Source organism: Callorhinus ursinus, unplaced genomic scaffold, assembly GCF_003265705.2.
Source record: "Callorhinus ursinus isolate GAN/ISIS: 27379988/994484 unplaced genomic scaffold, GSC_fseal_2.0 scaffold6, whole genome shotgun sequence".
Lineage (NCBI taxonomy): Eukaryota > Metazoa > Chordata > Mammalia > Carnivora > Otariidae > Callorhinus > Callorhinus ursinus.
This window is the reverse complement of record NW_027397068.1, coordinates 19514915-19538672: the sequence shown is the minus strand read 5'-3', so window position 1 is coordinate 19538672 and position 23758 is coordinate 19514915. Positions and strand designations below refer to the sequence as shown.

Genomic DNA, 23758 nt, shown 5'->3' with positions numbered 1-23758 from the left:
AAAATCTGGAAATAGTCTCCAAAGTTAGAGGACTGTCAAAGACATAATTTGCATAATCCATTCATCACAACTCATCCAACAAGTATAATCCAGATCAATCAACCACTAGAATCTAATCAGTCACCGGAAAGACATAATTATTCACCAACTCTGCCCACCTCACCCACCAGTATCTCCTCACCAATCTTGCCTCGACTCTCTCAAAAGAATGAGCAACCCTGATTCATTCCTGCAAAATATTCCTACCAACCAGCATTGACTCACAACACCAAGGATCTTAGAGTATTAAAGGTTTTCTGCAAATAAAAAACCCAGCCAACCCACCAAACAAAACCTGCCTGGCGTCCCAATGCGAAATAGCCATTTGAGAAAATGGAGGCAGATTTAGATGGACAGATAGGAATAACTTTCCTTCTGTTTTGCAAAAAAGAGCAATGGGATTTCGAAGACTGACCCCAATTGTGATAATAACAAATGGTGTGCCTTGCTTGACTTCTCCTGATTGCTGGCTTTTAGATGCTTTTTTGAGATTTGCCTGCGACAAGGGCCTTCATCTGGTCTCATTGCATCAGCTTTGGAAGGAAATCACGGTGAGATTTCATGATCTTGGCAGGATTATTTTGTTTTGGGGTGGAATGGTCTTTCAGTATTCCCTTAAAATTTGCCCCAGAGCATTTATTTAATTTTTAACACTTGTATGGAGTAAGTAGAAGAACTTCATGATTCTGGTGCAGGTGAAAGCCGGCTCTGCCACAACCAGTCAGGACACAATCCCGAAGAAATTAAACATGAACGTTGCTGTAAGCTCCAAAACAGAAGCAGTGCTGAGCATGTCTCTGAGTTCCAAGAGTGTGTCTCAGGGCCTGAGATGGGCCCCGTGGCCATGTACCCTGGCTGTCGAGTGCAGGCTGGGCGGTCTGAGAGGGGACACACATAACCAGAACCACCCACATGCCTACTGAATGGACACACTGGGGTTCTAGAAGAAACGTCTCTCCAGAGAACATGCTTATCGGAAAGATGCGTGGGTTTTTTCTTAAATAAAGAACTGGGACCCCAAATAACTTGGATCTGCTTGTCTTTTGTTCCCTACTTATTAGAGTAGAAGTTTCTTAACTTGTGTGCTTGTGTGAGTGCGTTTTTACGGCTGGTGATGGGGAGGGTCAGAATGTGTTCCGAAGCTGTTTAGTGAAGGCTATTTTCAGGTGGTGATTTTTAAGTGCTTTAGTGGGTATAATAGGGACCAGTTTAGGTGTTTAATTGGGGCCTCTGGACAGCGGTCACAATCCTGCCTGCAACTAGGGAGGAAGAAAATGTAAATAATGAAATTCACATAGAAAATTAAACTAGCCTGTGTGCTGGAGATCATTACTTATATAAATTACAAAATGAATATTTTATGTTTGACAGCTAAATTGGTTCATTTTTTTTTTTTAAATAAAGGGTTTGGATCAGTTAGAGAAGTGTAAATTTCGTCAAAATTTGTCCAGGAGCTTGTTAATACTTCTCACCCTAAATGTATGCAACTCTCATATGTTACAGAAACACTCGGCTATTATTGATGAAGTATAAATGGCCAACTAACCCAGACTTCAATTTTAACTCATCTTTTGGATATCGAATTCACTTATTTTCCCCCAGCCTGAATTGGTGTCCGAAATAAAGATGCTCTTCTAAACACTCCTCAGAGGCTTCTGAAGTTCTTTGATTGTTAAATCAGACTTACACTGTGGTGGGTGGTGGTGGTGTTTAGAGTGTATCTCTCTGAAGACCTCACGGGGAGGGAAAGGTGAGCCAACTGTTGGAGCAGAATGCCTGAGTGGGCCACTTTGCACGTTGCCAACACATCTGCTGGGTCTCTCTCACAGGAATATAATCAAGGTGCTGCATATGGATGCCAGTGGCAGTTTGTAACAGGGGGTGTAAATGCCTTTTTATGGTTGTTGATATATTTTCAGAGTTTACTTGGGTTGAGGGTCTACCAGATAAAGCAGATGAAAGGACTGTCCAGGATATTGACTTAGTCCTCAGCTCAGGCAGGGCGAGCCAGAAACTTCAGACCAGCAGGTGAAGGACACTTTGAATATGCCTACAACGAAACACTTGGAGGATTATAATGGTCTCCATTTTTGTCATCAAAGCCTCGTGACATGGAGGGCTGTCTAGTGCTGCAACTAGACGTTGGAATTAAAAGTGGGAAGTTGCATGTCATGTCTGTGTCCTTCAGAGTATCACAGCAGTTTAAATAATCTCCCCTGTGGGAAGGTCTGTGGAAGACTTAGGTGGCACAGTGACAAATGTTTTACTAGTTTCGGAGGCCCTGCTTGCTGGTGGCCATTTGTGTTTATCTTAGGTGAAGGGAACATTTGGAAAAGGGAAGGAACAAGAAGCATTCTGCGGGAGACATTTAGAGCTATATATATATATATATATATATATATATATATATATATATATACTGAGGGGGGAGCAGTGTCTAGTTTACAAAAGGAAAGGTTGGGATGTGCAGAGACCAGTGTAGTTGTTTATCTTGGAGATTTCTACAGAATACTCCAGCACAGGATCCTTCAGCCAAGGGCAGGGCTAGTAGAGTCCAAAGCACCCAGGGTTTGCAGCCAGACGCCCAAGTTTGAGTTCCCGCACAGCCGGTAGACAGTTACCTAGCATCTCTGTGCCTTAGTTTCCTTGTACTTGGACGGGAGTTTCCTTGTCTGTAAATGGGGATCATAACCATATCTGACTCATTAGGTTATTATGAAGATGGAATGACCTACTATTAGTAAAATACTTCCAGTAGTACCTGCACATATTAAGTACTGTACATGTTCATTAAATAAAAACATCAATACTTGGGGTGGCAAGACATTCTTAAGAGGTGGACCAAGATTGATGCCAAGGACAGAAGTGAAGAAGATGGATGAAAATCAGTTTTGTATCATGCTGCCTAACATTGCTTGTACACATACCTTTCTCCGGAGCACGGAGACCAGTATAATCAGCTCCTTGTCCCTGGAGCTCCCCCAGGTGGGGGTTGTGGAGATATAGGTCCTCAGAACCTGGTATAGGCTTCCTGAAGAAGCTACCTTTTGAAATCGGAAAAGAGAGCTGAAAGGCCCTTAGGTTTACATTTGACAAGTGTGACTATAGGACAATTAAGTAACTAGCAGAGTCTGAGTCTAAGAACATTAAGTTCAGGCCAGACATGTAAAGCAAAGTGAAGCCATTCTCTATCTCTGAAATGAAAGTCAATGCTATTTAGAATGGTTGCCATTTTATTATTACACCCTAGCCCTATTTCTAGGAGCACCATGAGAGTCAAGGTGTTGATGAGTCAAGCTCCATTTCCTTCTGATAAACTAACCAAGTTTAATTCTGTACTCATAGGCTTGGTGAGGATAAATCACCAACCCATCAGAACCATTCTATTCTGATGTTGAGATCTATCTAGCTTTGCCCGTGGGAGAAGGTTTGGACTGGAAGGGTATTATTTTGACAGACTATGTAAAATATCTCTGATTCAGCAACATTTTAGGGCCATGGTGACCATAATGTAGATGGACTAGGGCAGACTTTTACATTTTCACTTTGAGAAAGTAATCCTTAAGTTGCACCTTTGTTCCTAGACAAGAGGAAATCCTTAAAGAAAAAGTATCTTGTGCCCTGAAGCTGTTCAGGGCACACTATGAGGCCAGGCAGAGCAGAGGTTAACAGGATGTGAGAGTGTCCCCTCAGGATGTGGGGCTGTTTGTGGGGCTGTTTGCTTATGAAGGAGTCTTAGGACTGCGAAGCATCATGGGGTAGCACCATTTTTAAAAATGCCATTGGTGATGGGTGGAGGTCCTGAATGCTATGTTTGGTGAATAACTGGAATGGAAAGGAGTTGGTCCATGGTGTAAAAAAGAGACCATAAAATGGGAATTTCAGGCTTCCTCTAGATCATTTCTCATGAGCAAACAAAGGAATGGTAAATCAGAAACTGGGCCCCTAGAGATGGTGTGTGTGTGTATGAGGCGCTGCTTACCCAGCAGGTGCTGAAACACTGTGTGGCCCACGTGCCCCCTCACGGGCAGCTTGCAGAGCCCCTTCCTCCCCCTCTGTTTGTACTTTACCGGGGATGGAGATGGTCAGAACCAAACTAGCACCCTGCTCTGTGTGTGCTGCAAAGTGGGAGAAAGAATTGGTTTTGGGCCTTGGCAGAAAATCCCGAGAGTTCATCGATTATCCCATAGTTTTTCTTTACTCCCAGCTTGCTCTGATTCTCTTGTTCTCTCGTTCTGCCGGAGCAGAAAACACGTGGGTCCTCTTCGTGGCGACCTTTTAACTTGTTTACAAGACGGCCTGCTCTTTAGCAGCGCTGATGTCTAAATCAAGTTGAAAGTACTCAGAGATGCCTCCTGTGTTCTGGTTTGGTGGATCCCCAGGCCAGGGTGAACTTTCTGCCCTCAGCGTCCCACCTGGGACACTGAGGCAGGTCTCGGTGAATGCTAAGCGCTCTGAGGCCCATATGGGTATAAAAGTGGTCGGTATTACTGGTGTTTAGGGGGTCTTATAAGTGGCTCCCATTCTCCACCACATTCATAAATAACCGAGAGAAAGGCAAAAGAGTCAGGCAGATGAAGATGAAGACTCCAGCTTTATTCCTGTTGGAGATGTTGCAGAGCAACAGGTGAGATAGGCTACCAATGAGGCATGCTTCCTAAACCAAGCTCAGAGTGGGGCCTCTCCAGTCCAGGCAGCAGGAGAGAACCATCCATTGGATGGAGAGGAGGAGCTGAAAGAAAAGTTCTCGAGATGAAGGCAGATCCCAAAAGAAGCGGACCAAGTGGCCAAGCCACGGATACCAGTGTAGGTTTCTCAGAGTATGGTCACCAGTTCCTTGAGGTCAAAAGTATTTGCATTTTCCCTCTCTTTCTCTCAAGGGCGTATGGCAGAATTTTCCAGAGGCCACATAGGTGTAATATTACAAAAGATTGATAAAAAAAATTCATGTGCTTTCTCTTAAGTCAGACATTAAAGAGATTTGCAAAAGTGTAAAGCAATGGCACTCTTCTCACTACAATCTTGTTTGGCAGATACATTCTTTCATAAAATGTTATTTATGTTGACATATGGGGAATTTATTCTTGTTATTTTAAAATGATCTTTTAAGTTCTCAGTTTTAATTTCGAATGCAGTGAATATTGATAAATATAACCCCCCTAACTAAAAGTTCTTGGGGGTTATTTATTAATTTTTTAAAAAAGATTTTGTTTATTTATTTGACAGAGAGAGACACAGCGAGAGAGAGAACACAAGCAGGGGGATTGGGAGAGGGAGAAGCAGGCTTCCCGCCGAGCAGGGAGCCCGAAGCGGGGCTCGATCCCAGGACCCTGGACCATGACCTGAGCTGAAGGCAGACGCTTAATGAATGAGCCACCCAGGCGCCCCTTATTTATGAATTTTAAGAGTGCACAGGGATCCTGAGACCTTGAGGATCACTATCTTAAATTAACAATCCCACATACATCCTGCCTCGTTCCCTGAGTAAGAATGAATGAGGGGAGAAGAGACGCCAGAAGGCGTTAGCTTAGTCCATTTCCCTGTGCAGGAGAAGTGCACTAACTGCCCCCCCTCTCGCCCCCCGCCTCCCTAGTAACCCTAGAACAATCAGGGTAGCAGCTGTTGAAGTTCATTGCTCTGATGTTTGTGAATAATGATGCCAGTGGAAAGTAGGGCAAAACCCTTTCAACTTCAAACGTAGTGATATTAAGTTCTTTGGCCTTTCTGTGGATGGGGATAGGCACCACTTAAGAATCTTAAACTGGATTTCAAGACTGGGAATTGTCTCAGAGTTTAGAGAACGTATGGACTCTAGCAGGAAGTTTAAGAAGGAAATGGTAGACCAAGAGAACAGCTGACAGTCTGCAACTTATCTCCTGCTCAAGAATGGCTTAGATGCCCTCAAATGCGTTGTGGCTTTTTATGCATACTTTGATTTGTTACCTATGAAGAGAAGGCCACCTTTAGAGGCAGGAGGGAATAGTGATCAATATCTACTCTTACACCAACTTCGAGAAATTTTTTTTTTTCCACACTGGTTTTCTATTCTCATTTACTATTTCTTTTTAATCTAAGGAGGGTTGAGCTAGGGAAAGAACATGCTTTAAACATAGTAAACTAATGCATATGCTTTGATTAAATATAGATTGGGAGTTGGGACTCACTTGCTGGAGATATGAAGAAAGGCCAAGTTTTATTATATCCAAATAGCCTGATCCTGGAGGTAAGAGCATGCAGACATTGTAAGACTCAGTATTTGTTGAATAAATGATACATTCCAAGCTTTGGTCTCAAAATTTAAATATTTAAGGTGATTTCAAGCTCCCATTCTCCTCAAACATGGATTTACAAGCTGTGAATAGTTGAATAAGAATGGTTAATTAAATAAATAATAATAATTGAAGGAAATATTTTAAATTAAGTCCTTATTATTATGCTCTCTTAAATGACAAGCTCACAGGATAGTCGCTAACATACTGACCACTTACACTGAGGCAGGGACGATTTTCAGGGTGGTATATTGAGGTTTAATTCTCCCAGCTCTCTTGTATACTAGGTTATATGGTTATGCCTGATTCATGGGTGAAGAAACTGGGAAGAGGATCTGAACCCGGCAACCCATTCAGGCCCATGGTCAGTGGCTGAGCATGTTGGCAACAATTCTCCCGCCTACACTGGAGAAAGAAAAATCCAGTCCCTTTACAATTACTAGCTTCACTTAGGAGGTTGTGCTAGTATCGGCTGGTTTTGCCAACAGGAAAGTTTGGAAGAGTTCTTGCCGCTGTTCTGCTTTCTGACATGTCCAAGCCTCACACAAAGCATGTGGGTCCAACTTTCTGCATCAGTCAGTTCCTCTCTAGGCCGGCTACACCTCCACCGGAGGGTCTTGACACAGAGGGATGAGAGTGTTTCAGAGCCAGAACAGAATTGCCGTGATCATAGGAAAGTCGTCTACGTCTTTCTTCTTTTTCATCCACAATGGAAACAGCTGTATTTTGCCCTCTCGATCATTTAGTGGATACCTACCCGCTGAAAAAAAAAAAAAAATTTCAAACTTTATAAAAAAAGCAGTTATCGAGAAAATAGAGATCAACCTGAAACTTACTTCCCTGAGGTGGTAGCAATAACATTTGGGTGAATGTTCTTACATGCACCTCTTTATATATACCTACAAACACTTAATACATCATCTTACACAAAGGAGATCATATCACAGGCTATCTTTTAATCTTGGACTTTAAATCATTTTTTATTTTTTCTTATCTCTCCCTCCTCCTCTTATATTTCTCGCCTACTACACATCATTCTCCTTTACCTAAAGGAACCCATGCTATTAATCTTTTGTATTTTTTCATGTTTTCTTCAAGCTTTTTAAAGAATTCAAAATATAGTTAATATGTAATAAATATATGATCATTGTTTTTGATATATATGCACATATAAAGATTCTTTCAATTTTTTACAAACAGTAAGATCAAATACTTTTTTGGCTGTCTCTTATTTTTCTCACTTAATAAAACCTTGTGACTATTTCTCAAATTGATTGGTATATATCTAATTCATTCTTTTAATTACATTACAGCATTACAGTCCATAAACTGGAGGTAGCTAATACCTTTTCAGCTATACCCTACTGATGGACTTTCATTGTGTTTCTTCTTTTCTAAATTAAAAATTTAAGGTTCTTTTCAGCAACCTAGGGATCTTGAAAATCTTGTCTCTGGTGAAAAACTAGAGGAAGCTATTTCACATCTTACAGTTTTGATGTGGATTGAAAGGATCTTCAATATTATCAATTTAGAAATAAATAATGCAAAATGATTAATATATAGTATTGCATCTAACAGAAAAAAAATCTTTTTCTTTGACCCTAAAACTATGCAATTTCACAGGCAAGTTTAGTACAATTATTTACTGGAATCCTTTATAAGTCCCACAATTAGAAAGAGCATTCGAATAAAGAAATTACTGCAATAGTAAAAAAAAAAAAAAGTATGCAAACATCCAAGGGGCCAGTAGTGGTCAGCAGAATTGAATTTCTTGTTTCTTAACAGACTGTGTGTTACGAAGCAGACCAGATAAGACAGGCCACGTGCTTGTAGGCTGTGATATAGGATTGCTTTCTCATTCATGGCGGGCGATGGCCAATAAGCAAGAGAAACAATACGAGCCCGGGCATTGTGTGTGATGCATGGGGTCTGATTGCAGGCAGAATGGTTCTGAGGAATCTGGGAAATAGCGATCCCAATCTCACTGTGTATGGGATCAGGATGAAAATGACAGTGAAACAAGACAGAGCGGAATCAAGTGAACTCTGGAATGGCCAGTTTTAACAGAATGCAGAAATTGTTGAGAATAGGTTGGGAACTGATGGAAGAAAAATAAGACATGGCAATAACATTTCTTGGAAAGTCATGACAATGCCTATGTGAATTAGCCAACTAGTAATTTAAGAATTATAGCTGAAACAAGATACAGGGCATAAAGAATAATATGTTAGAGAAAGTAAGATTAAAGGAGACCTAATAAAATTATTAGTGGTCGAAGGCTGCTAGAGGGAGAATGAAAACATAGTAAAACAAAGCTTAGCTACAAAGGCACCTGGACTTTTCCTGGACACAAAAAGGCAGCCGGGAATAGATGCTGTGTGTCCTTGAGGCTTTCAGTGAGCTTTTTGCTTTGGAAATTGCAGGGGTAGGTGAAGGTTGCATTTTGGAAACCGGGATCTTTTTTTCTCAAAGGAAAGAAGGGGGCAAGCAAAGTACTAAAGATTCTGAGATCAGACTCAAGGAAATTGACCAGAGGGAGAAAAACTGACTTTTTGGATAAGAAAGACAGTGTGTCTTAAGTGTTTTATCAAGAGTAACCTGAGGTCTAACAGAGGAAAGAAATCTGTCTCAAAAGAAGGTCTCCGTCGATGGACATTGAGGCTGCTTCTGTGAATAGTGTTGTAATGAACATAGTGCTAGTATCCCTTTGAGATTCTGATTTCAGTTCTTTTGGATAAATACCTGAAAGTGGGATTGCTGGATCTTTTGGTAGCTCCCTTTTAATTTTTAAAGGAAACTCCATACGGTTTTCTAGTGGCTGCACCGTTTTGCATTCCCACCAGCAGTGTGCAGAAGTTCCTATCTCTCCACATCCTCACCAACACTTATTGTGCTTTGTTTTTCTGATAATAGCCATCTTGACAGGTGTGAGATGATATCTCATGATCATGGGAAACTTACTATTCAGCCTTAAAAAAGAGAAGGAAGTTCGCACCATGGAACAACATGTGAATCTTGAGGCTATTATGTCAAGTGCAATAAGCCATAGAGAATAAATACTGCATGATTCCACTTATAGGAGGAATCTGAAATAATCAAGCTCATAGAATCAAAGAGAAGAACGGTTGTTGCCTGGGGCTGGGTGGAGGGGAAATGAGGAGTTGCTAATCAACGGATATACAGGGTCTGTGAAGAAAGATGAATACGCTCTAGAAATCTGCTATACAACATTGTACCGATAGTCAACAGTAATATATTGTATACTTAACAGTTTGTTGAGAGGGTAGATATCGTGTTCAGAGTTCTTCCCACAATAAAAAAAAAAAAAAAGAAATTGTCTGTGTAATGAGAAGGTCATCTAAAGTTTTAGTAGGACCTTCCATCACAAATCTAGAGTTTTGGGCACGAAATTCTAGGTGCTTAAGAGGAACTGGCCTGTCAACAATGCCAATTTGGTTTTGCCAATTCTGAGCCCAAAATACTAGCAAAGTTATCATTTAATAAGTATCAGTTGGTGAAACATTTGCTGTTCAAAATTATGGTGGCTACTTAATGCAGACAAAGACATAACTATTGAAAAAGCTTAATTATGGCAACCTAATTTATATTATAAAATCTGCTTTAATAAATGAACTTATGAATACTTTTACTTTATGGGACATTAATTATGGTGTTAGTTTCTTAAGGAATGAAAAGATACAGGCATAAAAATTTTTAAAAATTGATGTGATATGGATATCTTAGATTCTCTGGCTTTCATTAAGCTAAATACATACATACATACATACGTAAATAAAATTGAGAGCTATAGCCACACATATAAAATGCAACATTCATAGTCGGTTTTGTTTTACTTGTATGAAATCTGCCTTTATTCCTATTGAAAGTTGAGAAAGGCCTGTAACCGTTTTTAAAGCATTTTAGGAACAGGTAAACAAGGATATACATCTTAAATATAAAACCTGAGGTAGCATTAAAGATGACAGTTGTAGAAAGAAAATGACATAGCTTTTGTGGAGATATTTTAGCGTGTAATTTTCAGCACACAATGCATATAATCAAAAGGCTTGAGATGACCTTGAGAGGCCATCAGGCTCATCCTTCTGCTGGTACAGGGAACAGCTAACATGAAGCACTGTGCAGTGAGCGGCACAAGCCGGTGAGTAAGGGTGATGACAGCCTTATCTAAAAGTAACATTATTTCCAACTGAGTTTCAAAATAATGAATGGCCTTCTAGCAAATACATGACTCTTTTGGAACTTGTCTAAATCCCATATGGTAAATATTTTTTCTCAAATTACACTTGGCTTTATAAATAGCAATCACATCATCACATGGTACAAAGAAATAGTTTAATGTAGCCATCAAGGATATATATTGAAACAAAACCACTTTTTAATGACAAAACTTTCAGAATTTGTGCTATGGTTTAGAAAAGGCTTGCATATAGTTCTCGGTTCCAAATTTGATTATCTTCTGTCCTAACTTTTATTTTAGATCAGGTTGTGAGTCTGTTTTGCAATTTGGGGCAACCTTTCTTCTGACATATTTTTACAGAAGAGTTTCCCTCTGGATACAATAGGTCAGAATTTAGGGATCTAGATGGCATAACAGAGAAGGATTACAGAATGTCCCTCCTCCCAAAACTTAAAAACATTGTAAAAAGGCTGGCCCTAAGTTCCCAACATTAGCCAAGTAAGGAAAAGGGTATGCTTTTTATTAATAAACCTTAAAAAGTAGGGGCAAAAGAAAAAAATGGAAGATTACGGTGGAGAGAGGTGTTACTTCTTACTTTGCTCCTGGTTTTCAAGAAACAATGCAGAGGGAAAGACGGTGAATGGGGAAAAAAAGAAGAAGGAAGGAAGGAAGGGAGAGAGGGAGGGAGGAAGGAAGGAAGGAAAGAAGGAAGGAAGGAAGGGAGAGAGGGAGAAAGAAAGAAAGAAAAAGAAAAAGAACGAAAGAAAGGAAAGAAAAGAAAAGAAAAGAAAAGAAAAAGAAAGAAAGAAAGAAAGAAAGAAAGAAAGAAAGAAAGAAAGAAAAAGAAAGAAAAGAAAACAAAAACCAATTCTCCCTAATATCCTATTTTGGAGAAAAGTGAACTGAGGGCAGTCTTTTTAGATAAAGTTAAGGAAAACCCTCTAGAGCAGAAATCTTATATACCCAGTAGTGATAAGAAGGGTAGTAAGACAATGTTGCCATTTTCCAGGGCACTGAGAGGGCTGGACATTCTCATAACTAAATAGAATGACTATCATACTGGATGTTTAATGGGATTTATCAGAAAATTCCCAGAACCCAGATTCCTCAGCACAAATTACATTCAATCCCAGCCAAGTACTGACCATTCCCCTATGTGATGATTCATTTCATGTCAACTTGGCTAAGCCATGGTATCCAGATATTTGGTCAAATATTCTAGATGTGTCTATGAAGGTATTTTCTTAGCCTCACTACAGCCTGCCAGCCTACCTGCAGATTTTGGACGTGCCACCTTTCACAGTTGTGTGAGCCAATTCCTTAGAATCTCCCCCGACCCCCACCCCACTCTCTCTTTCTGTATATACACTCACATACACATATCCTATTGTTCTGTTTCTCTGGAGAACTCTGACTAATACAGCTTAGTAAGGTAAATCTTATTTCTTGCTCTTGTAAATGCCAACAAAGATGTTTTTGGTTAGCACATGGCCTTCTACTAAGTTAATTAGGGATCCAAGTGCCTTCCATCTGTGGCTTTAGCTAATTCTAGGGCCTTGAAGTTCTCTTCTTAAAGTTCAGGTGAAAACCCCCAGTACCTTGCCAGCAGGCATGGAAGGAGTGAAGAAAGATCATTTGTGGGAGGCTTCTATGGGTTGGGCCCAGCACCAGCACACATCACTTTGCTCACAGTCCATTAGGCTGAACTTAATTGTGGGCTCACCCACCTGCCAGGGAGGCTGCTGGGGAGGCTGCAAAATATCGTGCATCTGTCTGCCAGGCAAGAAAAGAAAATGCACTTTTGTGAACTTTCAGGGGTCTCTGCCATCCTCTCTTACCTAATTCATATATATGCTCAGATTACCAAATGGTAAATGCATGAAAACAATCAAGTCTTATCCAAATGTGTGCTATTATGATCATTATCTCAAATATTGAGGTTCTGCAAAAAAGACTAAGTTTTCAATTCCGTGGTGAGCTCAGTATACTATCTGATATAAATAATCAAGAAATATATTCAACGTCGGGCATTTGAATAGACTACTCAAAATAATATTTATTGTTCTTACTGATGATAAAATAACAGGTGTGTTGTAGAAAATATGCCAACTGGAGAAAAATATAAAAAGCAAATCCCAGGCACTCCCAATCTTTGTACACACAGTCTGTACAATTAAAACTCTTCAAGTTGTAGCAGCTTTCACCAAAACTGGCTTAAACAGAAGAGAGTTAATTGGCTTGCGGAACCGAACAGGTCAGGGATGGGTCTCTGGCTGTAGGCAGTTGAAGCCAGGCATTCCTGCCTGCCTCGGGACTTTGACTCCACTGCTGTGGGGTCCTCCCAGCTTGGCCCCCTCTGGGCACTGATTCTGGCCTCAGGCTGCTCTCTCCTGAGAGTAGAAATGGCTGAAGCAGTTCTGGTCATGCGTTTACACTGTACCAACCAGAGGAAGGCAGGATAGCTCTTTCAGTTGCTTTCTCTGAAGAACTAAAATTCTTTTTTTTCCTTCCATCCAGAAGCTTCCTCAAAAATCTTGTGTCTCATGGGTCTGAATTAAGTTGTGTGCCCATCCCTGATCCAAATATGGATGTGGGGGTTTGCTCACGTCAGACAAGACTCAGCCTGTAGCGGAGTGAGAGGGCAACTTCTCTCTCAGCACATGGGCTGCATGGGGGAAGCATGGGTACCTGATGAAAGTGGGAGAATTGTTATCAAAAAGGAAAGGGGGTGGATAGTGGGTATTCTAAAGCAGCGAATGCCTCCCCATGCTCAGGAGCGCGCGCACGGACACACACACACACACTCACACCACTTAACAGAATCCGTACTGCACATACTCTTTTTTTCACAGCCTGTTTTATTCTTTCACTTAAGGACAATGCATCATAACCGTGCACACACAACATGGAGGACCTCCCATTATAACATTGAACAAGAGAAGCCAGACACAAAAGATGTACCTACTGTATGACTCTATATGAAGTTCAAATCCAGGCAAAATTAATCCATGGTGGTAGTGGTTGGATTAGTACTTGCCTTTGGGAGGTATTAACTGGGAGAGGCTACTAGGGAGCTTTCTGGGACACTGGAAATGTCCTATATTTCTATCTGAGTGGTGGTTATACAGACGTATATTTATGAGAAAAATAATTGCACCTTGTACTTAGGATTTATACCCTTTTCTGTTTCAAAGTGATACTTTAATACAAAGTTAAAAATTTAAATTAAGAATATTAAATGAAACTGTAAACATGTAAATATGCAATGCTAAAAAGGAATTTAAGGAGATAGAAATAAAAGTTTTGGTGAAGTTGAAAAAACCTAAGTCATCTTCAGAAAACATACCTGTAACATCATAAAACTTTACTGAAATACAGAAAAAAAATAATAGAATATCCACGTTGTAGTTATCAGAATAGAGGCTTAGTATAACTCAATGAGACATCTCATGAGGTACTGGATGTAAAGATGTGTTTTAAAATATCATATGCTATATATTTATTAGTTTAAAAATGATTTTGGAGGTAGTGAGTCTGGGCAATGATCATCCATGGCTGCTGAAAATCTGATGTGGAAGCCTAACAGGAAACTTCATCACCCATGCAAAGGCTCTGACAACAGCTGTACTCACCGACTAAGCTTAAATCACAAAAAGAGAAAAGCATTCATTATGAGCTTCCTGATGTGATGTGTGGAACATACATAGCACCTCCTATGAAGTATTCTTTTACTCTAAAGGTTTTATTTATTTATTTGAGGGAGAGAGAGTACACGAGTGGGGGAGGGGCAGAGGGAGAGGGAGGAGCTCCATCCCAGGACCCTGAGATCAGGACCTGAGCCAAAGTCAGACCCTTAACTGACTGAGCCACCCAGGTGCCCCCTCCTATGAAGTATCCTTGCCACAAAACTGAACCTGAGCCTGACCTAGCCTCTGGCTCTACTAGTTTTCAGGAATTATGAAGGAAAAAGGACCACGTTAACAACATGTGGGATGTAATTGGTTAAAATCAGGATGTGGGAAACTATAGGACAAGTGACCTTATTTTTAAACTAATAAACGGCAAGGAAGAAAAAAGAATGGAGAGAGATTGTGCTATCACAAACGGCCTAAGGGATAATTCAACTAAATGCAATATATCAACCTCATTTAGATTCTGATTCCAAGTAAAGCAAAACACATTTATGAGACAATCAAGGGTATCAACTCTAATTAAATGTCAGATGATATCAAGAAGCTATTATGACTTTTTAGGTGTGATGATATTGTTGAAGTCATGTGTAAAAAAAAAAGAGTCAAAGCCTTGTCTTTTCGACATACATATGTAAGTATTTATGAAGGAAATGAGATGAAAACGCAATGTGTGTTGGGAAGGGCACAGGTGAAGCAAGTTTATCCATATGTTGATATCTTTTGAAACTGGATAACAGGTGTATGAGGGCTTATTATGTTGTTCACTATAATTTGAGTTTGTTTAAAAAATTTCAGTAAAAACATTAAAATCATTTGCATCGAATTTAATAATTGAGACTACAATTATTAGGGAATAAATTGGGATGGGAAAGATTTTTGGTTTGATCTTTATTTACTAAAACATGATACATCCAGTGTTTACACTTTTATCTTCATAGGCTATGTACATTATTATGCATTTATATACATATATTATACACCAATATCTTTTATGACATTAGGTATCCCTCAAATTATTCTTACCTTTAACAAATTGGCACCATATAATTTATCAGAGAAAATAAAAATAGGTTCAAATAACATTTTTAAAAAATACTGAATTTCTTTATTACACTCAGAGGGTTATTGCCTCTCTTCATTTGTTTTTATTTTTATAAGCTTCTTTAGTAAGTCAGACATTGATTTGGCGTTTACTATAGGTACATTCCAAAGGAAAAAATTCTTGTCTTAAACATTCTAATAGAATCCTGTGGCGATTTGTATGGTGGCTTCTCAGTATACAGATGCCAACCTGCTCAATAACATTTCAGTAGGTCCTGGTCTTCGATTTGAAAAATCAATCAATATATCTACAAGGCAAGAAATTAGCTTGACGATTGGATGTGTGCTACGCAGTAACTTTGGTAGGCGCTGGGCAGGAACCTGTTTGGGGCTGGACAGTGTTTATCTGCTTAAGAGAGGTGCTTGGTCTGAGGTGTTGAAATTGAGCCTGTTGACCAGAATGCACCTGCTACCATTGTCTTTCCAACATCCACCCAGCAAAGCTGGGCTAGTGTAGTAGCAGACTTAGCGGTTTCAGGGAGGATGGCGGAGAAATGTTCTTACTTGCCTTCTCTTCCCACCCAGCCACTGGCTCAGGGCTAGAATCTTGCATCTTGTTGTGGAGATGGCCCTATGCCGGGCTGACTCTGATGGGTATGTCGATAAGTAACATAAAACACTTGCATGCTTCCTTTTGCTGAGAAATGAAATCTTTATTTATATTAATAACAGCTCACTAAACTCTTTCAGGCAGGTGTAAATTTTAAAATGTTCTTTTGCCTCGGGATGCATGACATTCACATGGAAATTTGCATTTCAGCCCAATTGGTCTATTTTTAGAAATATTTTCTCAAAATTTACATTTTTGGTTTAGTTTTCAGATCATCCAAATATTCAGGAGGAAAATATCATGAACGATATTTCTTTGCTTAATGGATAATTACAGATTGGAATTGTTAGTGAAATTGCATTATTAAATTTATTCTCAAATTACTCTTAAAATATGCAGGACCGGAAGACTAAAGATATAAATAGCTTTGATTATAGGCCAAATTCTGCATAATTTTGTTATTTTGTAACTTGGTATCTTGAAGGGGATAAAATCTTAAGTTCAATGGACCAGGCCAAAAATAATGAGAATGGTATTATTTTTATAAGCATGTAAGTTCTTAAATGTTTACCCAAGCATTACTTTCTTCTAAAAAGCCATTTTTGGAAGTTCATGTATTTAATAATATTTGCTCAAAATATGACTTTTAAAATAGTCATTTTCAAGTCACACACAAAAATTAGTCTAATTCTATATTATTTTTGAACAAAACAGGATTAGTCAGCTCATTCAAGCTTCTTATTCACAAGATTCAGCACTGAATACATTTTAATTCCAAAAATGAAATCCTCTCTTTAACAATAAAGATTTTCCATAGTTGAAAAATACTCAAATGAATGTGCTACTGGCTTTCCATGTCCAAATACTGGGTACAGAGGCAGCAGTTTTGCTATATAGTATTGCCTTTGGAGGGGGCAGTGCATAGTTGGATGGAAAACTTTTGATGAGCTTGTTAAAATCCATCTTGTAACTCTGAAGTGACATGTTCTTTGAGTTTTATGTGAATTAATTTTTTATGCCAAGTTTACTGATTTTTGTAGACTATGTCATACCTCTCTAAAATTCTAGGTTTTAAACTTGAAGGAATCAGCCCTGCACTCACCTTTGTTTTCCTTACATTAGTCCTGTCTGCATTTTTGAAATAATTCCATGCAGTTAGAGACAGAGGTGGTATTTATTTATATGTCTGAGGAAGGAGAGTGTAAAGTCAGAAGACACAGCCAATACGAACAATTAAGCCCGTCACTCTGCCCGTATAGGTGCCAAGTACCAATAAGACAAGTAATAATCAGGAATTTGGATGCTGTGGGGCAATCACATCATTGCCAGGTTTATATAGGTTTGTTGGGTTCCTGGGAGCGAAAGAGAGGACATACACAACATTTCACTTAGGACTCTAGATTGCAAGTGACAGAGAAGTGAGTCTAAGCTGGATTAAACCAAAAAGCTGTCTTACTGACTCATGTAACAAAATGGTCCAAGAACACTGTTTTTTAATCATGGCTCAGAGAAGGTGATCATTATCTGGTTTCTTTCTATTTGTTGGCTTTGCTTTCCTTCTCAGAATTCATGTGGAGTAAAGATGACAGTAGCAGTTCTATCCCATGCCTCAAGGTGCAGGTGCATCTGGGAAGAATCCTTGCATCTGTCCCCAAAGTCTCAGCAAAAGTTTTATTGGCTCTGATGGATCACGTGCCTGTCCCTAATGTCTTTGAGAGGAATGAGATGTGTGAATTGGTTTAGCCAACTGGGACCTATTCTTGGAGTTGCGGTGGGGCTAATCCTGCCCAAATGCATGGGTTGAGAGCAGAGTTAGGGTGGTTTCTCAAGGCCAGGTTGGAGTATGGATGCTGGCTGGCAAAAACAACAGATGTCCCCCATGGGCACTTTGGTGATTCTGTCTTAGCTGCAGGATAGTGAAAGAAATGGTGGTGGGGGAGGGGTAGAGAGAAAGGAAGGGATCTTGGCGTGAAGTGGGAAAATCTACTCCTTGGGGAGACCCGGATATGGAGCTCCCAATCTTACCTTATGCTGATTCTCTTTTATAAAATATATATATATTTTTTAAAGTTTATTTGTGTGAGTTTGATCCTTAACACTTTGCTTTGTTTTATTTTTTTTAAAGATTTTATTTATTTATTCGAGAGAGCGAGAAAGAGCACATGAGAGCGGGGAGGGTCAGAGGGAGAAGCAGACTCCCCGCCGAGCAGGGAACCCGATGCGGGACTCGATCCCGGGACTCCAGGATCATGACCTGAGCCGAAGGCAGTCGCCCAACCAACTGAGCCACCTAGGTTCCCCTATAAAATATATTTTTAAAATTTATTTGAGACAGAGAGAGAGAGAGAGAGAGAGAGAGAGAACAAGAGGGGAGGAGTGTCAGAGAGAGAGGGAGAAGCAGACTCTCTGCTGAGCAGGGAGCTCGATGTGGGGCTCGATCCCAGGACCCTGAGATCAGGACCTGAGCCAAAGGCACACGCTTAACAACTGAGCCACCCAGGCGCCTCCACCTTATGCTGATTCTTGATTGTGTTTTCTAATGGAGACGTTTTTGCTTTATAGTAGGATTGTGTGAATTAATGCCAAATAAAACTAAGTAACGTTTGATGTAGGTAAAACTAGACAGCTGACAACTTCTGTACCCTGCCCCTCCTCATCGGTTTCTTGGTACTGCACAGGATGGGTGACACAATTTTGAAGCTATGCATATGTAATATACTATTTCAATGTAAGAGAAAATAGTCATTTTTTGTCCCACCTACTGTCTAACACAGAGCCAGGTACCCGATAGCATGATAATTGTTGATCAATGTTTCAAAATGTAGGTGTAAAATTTTCTGATGCATAAACAAAGTAAAATTCCTCTGACTTCAGGCTGCTACCTAACAGCCTAAATAGAGCTTGTAAGGGATAAAGGAAAGAAGATCTCTGAAGATATGGCCCTTCATGGCTGAGTCAGTCATGGGAGAGGAGAGAGAAAACCAGTTATTGAGTAAAGCCCTTTCCCTTGTAATCTTGACCTTGAAAAACCTGCACTTCCCTCTCCTTCATGTTGGTCTCCATAGGACAGTCAGAAGGAAGTGGGAGAGATGCAAGGGTGTCCCAGTATCTGTAAAGGATTAACCAATAGAATATGAAATTGGGGCTACGGGAGAGTTATATTTTGTTGGACTAAAAAATCCATTCTATTAAAAACCCATTAGAATATTTTTTATCATCTTGTGGTATCTGCACTCAGGTAAGCTACCTGTTACAGAAAATATTATAGTTTTCACATTTCTACAGTTTTTAATAAAGTTCCACGGTCTCAAAATTATTCTAATGATGCCTGTGCTGTGGTTGGGATGTGGCTTCTGTGAAATCAAGCTCTCTCGGGCACCTGGACACACATTCAATCCAAGAGGTAGTCTCCGAGAGGGGGGAAGTTTTCTTTTGGGGCCATAAACCAGTCAAAATTCACAAAAAGGAAGCTTTAAATTTCCACGTTGGGAAGGGAGCTGTGAAAGCTGGCTTTTAGAGGGATGCAACTGTGGTTTGGTATTCTGAATACATTCTCTGTTGTCCCCGCCCCTCCCTCCACTCCCTCTGTTGGAGGGCTTGCATTTAGAAACTGGTAGAACTGTTGTCCACATTAACATTGCCTCCTTTCTCCATTGATTTCTGCTGTGAATAGGCTTCCTTGAATTCATGGTCATCTGCATCTTTAGGGTTCCCCTAAGGGATATTGGATTTCCTGCTTGGAGGACTGATCAGAACCATTAATCAGCCATGAAAATAAGCACTGGCCTATAAGCCGAAGGCCTGAAGGAAATCAGGGCTGGCTTATTGAAAATTAGGCAGAAGGTATAGAAGAAATATATTTATTTATGAACACTGTGTAGGCTTATAAGGAATTTGAAGTGACAAAAGAAAAAGATTTTCAATGCTTGTGTGCACCAAGGAGGGTTCAGCGCCTTCTTCCGGGCCAAGTAGAGGCTGCCAGGAGGCCCTCACAGTCCCACAGTCTGAACGGGGCCACAGGGCACAGATGACAGAGCTTGGACCCTGGCCTTAGGCGGCCTGAGTGAGAATCTGTGCATACCATTGACTTGCCGACCTTCATTTCCACATCTGTAATTAAATGATATACTATATAATTCTAATCTTTACCATAGATTTCCTTAGAGAGTTGTTATGGAGATTAAATGATGGACTATAATATGTCACAAAACAGCAACTCAAAGCTGCTTGTTGCTGATTTCATTTGGGTTTTCCCTGAAGCAGGGAACCTACAGACAACGCAGTTATGATTATGATAGACCTAATTATGATATCACAATGCAATGTAAGTATTACCAGCAAAGGTAAAAGTTGGAGAGTGAAAGAAAGCTAAAGGGAAGCATAAAATTATTAATATTGTCCCCTTCCAAAGTGAGGAGTCAAAAGATATCTATGGATGTTGGAACAAGAAAATGAAGACTGTAAATATTTCTCTCTCTCATCTCTTTCTCTGTCTCTGCCTCTATCTGTCTCTAGATATACAATGGAGGCCAAAACAATAAATTAAGTCTCAATGGAATTTTGCGAAGTAAATGACTTTTGAAAATATTTTTATGAGGAGGTTATTATTTTATTTGATATAAACGTATGAAATAGATTCACAAAATTTTACTCCCTTAAGAGTCTTAGAGATGATCTAATACAGCCTTCTCACTTTATCACGATAGCAGCCCAGATCGCGAGAGTTGAACTAACCTGCCCACATTTGCATGACCAGCTAGTCTGTAGAAAAGACAAGCCTGGGGCACAGCTGTGTCTGCTAGTCCTCTGCTCTTTCCCTACCTTGCTGTAGAGTTAGAATCTTGGATGAAGAGCTACTGGGGTATTTAGCAATAAGAAATGACAAAAGCTATTGTGGGAGAGTAATTAACCCCCACCAATATCACATTCTTTTCTGGAATCAAGAAAAAAGATACTTCTCAGCTCTCTTGCAGGTAAGCAAGGCCATGTGGCTAGTTTTCCCATTGGGAGGAGGCATTTGATGGCTAGTGAGCTATTCTCTTTCTCTCTCCTCCACTTTCCTTGCCAGTGACCCAGGAGGTGGTGTTTTCAACTGATATGGTTATGCCATTGCCAGCCCAGATCTCTAAGCGACTTCAGACCCCACTGTTGAAGTGCTTTGGACATCTAGTGTGAACAAGGAATAGCCCTTGTGATGTTAAGTAACTAAGTTTTGGGGGTTGGTTTTTTTTTTTTGTTTTTACCGTAGCATAGACTTTCCTATCTTAATGCAGACATCAATACTATTTTCACTGGAATTAATTTATAATATTCCATAAAACTGAAATTGGCCTTGAAATAATTCTACAGTGTAATGGTTTAGTCCATGTATAATAAGGCAAGAACTACATCTATTTTACTTTAATGTATTCTACGTAGAACATTCCATTTGAAATTGAAAATATACATATTTTTCCAGTGGTCTCAATTAAATTACTACATAATGTCTAAAATGAATTTCTTGTCCTAAACCTTTGTTGGAAATCTAATTTAAAATTTTTGTGTGTTTTTAATTAAAAATAACCTTTCTTTAATATGTGTGTTGACAATATCTTTTTATTGTCTAATAATACATTTATAATTTTCATAACACTTATAGCTAAAAACCCCTGAAGAAAAATAAAGATGACTTTTAATTCATCACTGTTAATAAGAAGTAATATATTTGTTCCTCAATACTTTTAAAACGTACAGAAAAATAGTAACAGTAGAACATTTATAGTTCTATGACCTTAATTTATGTGGACCGTATTTTTTGTACATGTTACTAGGATTTATAAGTTTTACAATTTTCCATTTTCTTCCACAGTATTTGTTTAAAAGTTGACTTACCTAACTATTAATGTCTTGTTCTTGGTGCTGTATCTTATTCCAGCCAGCAGGCAAGAATCGTCCTGGAATCGTCGAAGTGGAGGTAGATTTCATTGCAGCGTTCCCTTTTCCTTGAGGAGACCCTGGAGGTCACATGGGAGGAACAATCACTGGAAGACATAAGGGCAAGAACTTGCCAACAAACCAGATTTTTTTACTTTCGGGAATTTTGGTGTCACATATCATTGAATACTTTTCATTTGCCTTTTAAGAGTAATGCATAACCGATATGACAGTCTGTGTCTGATCAAGTGAATGAAAGTAAATTCACAGAGCTACTTTTCATGAGTAACTGACTGAGTCTCTGATATGAATGCTTCTACGCATTAGGAAAATGGGGTCTGGCTTACATTATATTTATGAGGGCATGTGCGCATGCGCACACCTCTCCCTTTCTCCAGCATCTGCAGTGCTTTTTCATCTGATGATGAACTGTGTCACTGACTTGCCAGTTTGTCCACCATCTCTCCTACGATGCAGTCTCATGGAAAGCCAACATCATGTCTCGCTTTACCTGTCTCAGCTTTCGGGATAATTTTAAGGATTACGGGGGTCAACATACCTTTTTGAATGACTAAATACATTTCTCTTAGCCTGTGCATTGTCCTTTACGCCTATCAACCCTATCCAATATATCCAATTTTCTTTTTGCAATTTATTTATAAACAAAACGCTTCTTCATCCCAAGGGCTTACTTTTTAACGTGGTTTCCTACTCTGCTTCTCCCTGTCTGAGTTCCAAAGGGCTCACCCCGTGGTCACTTCACATGCATTTACACTCCTCCTCCAAGACTCCCTTGTCTGTCTCAATTCTCTCTTTTGCTTCCTGGCAATTTCCTCTGCCTGCTGTAGATTACACTAGTGTCCACTGATTCTGGTTCTTGGGGTTGGTATTGGTGGCCTTGATCTTCAGGGCCATTTCATGTGACATCATTTCTGTGTTACTTTCCATTTGAAGTTCATGACCTCTCACTCTACTTCTGTTGTTCACTGCTCTTTCTTACTCTCTTGTCCTAAGGAGCCTTACTCCAGCCATGGATTTGCGCACCCTTTCTCACCTATCCCCAACCCACATATTTCCTGCCACTATCTTTAGCTTCATCTTCAGCTTTGTCCTTAGCTATGTCTCTACTCTTATTTATCACCCCTTGGATTCTTCTGCCTCGTAGTTGTTTCTCTCCATGATGCTGCACTGTCCTTTGCCACCTGACATCGGCTACTTAGCAGCATATCCAGCCTGGATCTCTAGATTCCAAGGCAGTGTTCCACTTCTGCTGTAAGACAACTTCAGCCTGGCAGGCTGAATCTAAGTCTAGAAATTCAACTTTTTCATTAGTCTCGTTCCTGAGCTTAATTTTTATTTTAAGTTCTTATTTCCTAGGTGGTAGAGCCTAATCTTGGTAAGTTCAAGATTCCACCTTTCTCCCTGTTGCGTCTAAGTTCTGGGTTGGGGGAGGACACACTTGTGCAGAGTGATGGGGAGGGTCTGGTCTTCATTGTTAATTGTCCATGTTGCATAGATTGGGTGTTCTTGCTTCTGTTCGATTCAGTAACCAGCCCAAGTTGCTACTGTGCCGTCTTTTGCTCCCAGTGACAAGTTCTTTCTGTCCGTAGTGTATCCTATTTCACCTGGCACTATAGATTACTCCATGAGGCTGTCTACACCTCTTTCTGCTTGGACACAACGCATGGTCTTCCTCTTGGTCTTCCCATGCAACTCAGATATTTACCCTAAAAGGGCCATAGGTTCCTCTCCTCTCAGATTTCCCAAACCCATCTGGGAATTCCACCATCCCTACCCATCTCTCCCTACCCAACAGCACTTTCTCTGTGTAGGGGAATCTTTTCTCTAGCCCCAGGCTGGGATAGTCTAGTTCTTTCTCTTCACGTCTTCTCTCCCAATGTGTATTTATATCCTGAGTCCCATTAGAATCCAGTCTTTTGAAATGCAAAGCCCTTTTCTCTGCTTTCCCTAATGCAATGAACATGCAACAAGGTTG

The 23758-nt window shown here is 39.9% G+C and overlaps 1 pseudogene; it reads right to left on the bottom strand.

Moving 5' to 3' along the window:
• LOC112819432 (forkhead box protein H1-like) overlaps positions 1-23758 on the bottom strand; it is a 50753-nt pseudogene that overhangs the window by 16398 nt on the left and 10597 nt on the right.